The sequence below is a fragment of the Atta colombica genome, unplaced genomic scaffold, assembly GCF_001594045.1.
Source record: "Atta colombica isolate Treedump-2 unplaced genomic scaffold, Acol1.0 scaffold3, whole genome shotgun sequence".
Lineage (NCBI taxonomy): Eukaryota > Metazoa > Arthropoda > Insecta > Hymenoptera > Formicidae > Atta > Atta colombica.
In genome coordinates, this window is record NW_017259403.1 from 620,526 (window position 1) to 623,176 (window position 2,651).

At 26.8% G+C, this 2,651-nt stretch overlaps 1 protein-coding gene across 1 annotated transcript in view; it reads left to right on the forward strand.

The window, feature by feature from the left end:
- Positions 1 to 916, forward strand: part of LOC108690199 (TOX high mobility group box family member 4-like) — a 265,219-nt gene extending 264,303 nt beyond the window's left edge. The window contains exon 12 of the transcript XR_001931869.1: positions 833 to 916. The gene's annotated coding sequence lies outside the window, so the exon portion shown is untranslated. The remainder of the gene's footprint in view (positions 1 to 832) is intronic.
- The last annotated feature ends 1,735 nt before the right edge of the window (positions 917 to 2,651 follow it).

A 2,651-nucleotide genomic window follows, 5' to 3' on the forward strand; every position in this document is an offset into this window, starting at 1 on the left:
TAAAAAGAAATCCATTATTTTTCCATTCAATTTCATGTAAAAATAATGGATTTCTTTCTACTACACCTAATATATACATATATATACACCCACCCACACACACACACACACACACACACACACACACACACACACACACACACACACACACACACACGATTATAATACATTACGTGTATAAATTTCCAAAGTAGAAAGTTATAATTTTAGTCATTTTTATCTCTGGATGTTGCATCACAAATATCATTTTTTTCTATGAGTGGATGAAATTTCTTATTTTATATAGTCCTCATCATTTTATATAGTCATCATTTCATTTTGATTTCTTGTATTTCACAAAAAAATTATTCCGTAAAAATATTATTCTGTCTATGTTCGTATAAATACAATTTACTGATAAAGATGCACAAAGCATCCATAATTATAATAATACTGTTTTCACTAATAAATATATAATTATTAACAGTTATAGAAATTAAATAGTACGCATATAGATTAGACCCATACAAATAAAGAATTTAAGTACGCAATTTATTTTTATATTGATATTATAACAACCAATACAGTACAGTATTTATATATAAAATTTCATACAAAAGATTGTGACACAGAATGATTTTGACGGTGATATGCGAATTCGTATTTTTTAAACATATTAATACTACATCATAAAATTTTTTCTATTTTTTTATTAATTATACCTCTTCTTTGTTTTCTTGCTTTTTTCAAGAATGTATTGTCTATATGGTTATGGCTGATATAGGTACTGCTGCTAATGCAAATAGTCCTCTCACTTTAATAGGTCATGGATAAATTAATTCAAAATTTTCAGATGCGAAATTTTCAAATGAAAAAAAGAATATGTCGCTGTATCTATGCAGAATTCTTGAATTTGATAAACATGGAAGATCTGTGCCATCACAATAAAACAAGTTGCAGAATATTATGCGAAATATAATTTTTGCAATTAAAAAATATATACATCTATATATATATATATATATATATATATATATATATATATATACATATTTAAATTGCAAATAATTACATATTCATGTCCTCTAATTGAAATGCACTTGTAACGTAGGCCTTAAAATAAATCGATATATATATAAAACATTTTTATGTATAAAAGCAAAGTACGTTCATATTATCAGTAAATTTGCAATCTTTAATGCAGATTTCCTATTAGGTGATGTATCTCCCTAACAGTTACTTATTCCATCTGATTTTATTCTTTTCTTTATATATTAATTATAAATTTTTTTAAATATCTTCACTAAATGTTTAATATCCTTGTAAATATATAATTATATCTATAGATTTATAAGTTATAATGTGAACACAATATAGTACTGTGTTATACAAAATGATACATTGTGGTATATATATTATAAACACGCGCGCGCGCGCGCACACACACGCACGCACGCGCCCACACACACACACACACACACACACACACACACACACACACACACACAAAATAAAAAGGTAATTATACTTACTTATTTCAATAAAATAGGATAATTATCTAAGGATACCCCTTAAGTAATGGGACTGCACACATATGTCTATAAAATAATAAAAAGCGAGTATGTTGAAAAATAATACGGAAAAACATCTTCAATTATTCATCTGTAAGGCATAGAAATTTTCATAAAAGAATAAGCACGAAGTACTTCAGCTCACAAAAATTCGATACAATTCATCAACATAATTTCATAGAATTTAATGTTTGCTCTATTATTCGAGACATTAATGCTTATTTTTCTATACAAATTTCTGTGCAATGGACTTACTATATATTTGAAACAAAAAACAAAAGCACAATTTCTGCAACATCGATTGTAATCATATAAATCTGTATCAGAAAAAGATTTAGAAAATATCATGCTTATATTGTAGCGCTATCCTTTATACATCAAATGGTAATATATTGCGGTAATTTCTAATAAATTTATGTCAAATTTTTATTATTTTATGTACAAAGATATGATTAAACAGTTTCAATCCTGAAATTATAGTTACAAAAATATTTGTCATCCTTTCATCCTTATCTAAGAAGAGTCGGAACATCCAAAATTATGAAATCTTATTATTAAGGGTATCCTAAACCAAGGAATTACCAACCAGGAATTACCAACAATTACAGATTGCTAATTTTTCCGAATTAGCTTGATAGATCACCAAATCCTTTTACACGATAAAAGTACGCACAAAAAAACATTGGCCATATTAATTTCAATGAAAAAATCGAAGAAAAAATTAAAAATTCACTTTATTTCAGCTCTTACAGTTGTCATCTCAGATTATAATTCCCTTAACGCAAAAATTTTACAAATCGTACGTACCAAATGATACCTTCACGGAAGCATATGCACAAACAATCTTGTGATCGAAATTGTGATCAAAGGCCTAACAAAAAAAATTTTTCAAAATTAAAGTCGTCTTTTTTTGAACAATTATCTTTTTTTCTTTTACAGATTCGGAAATTCTTTTCCAGGATTAAGTATACGTATTAATACGTGTTTGTGAAGTGGAATTTATTCCGAGAACGACAAAAAATTTCGAAGTTGAAATCTTACCCAGTAAACAAGAAACATTTTGAAAATTTATTTTCATTTTAGCAATGTTGTAGTCACCTT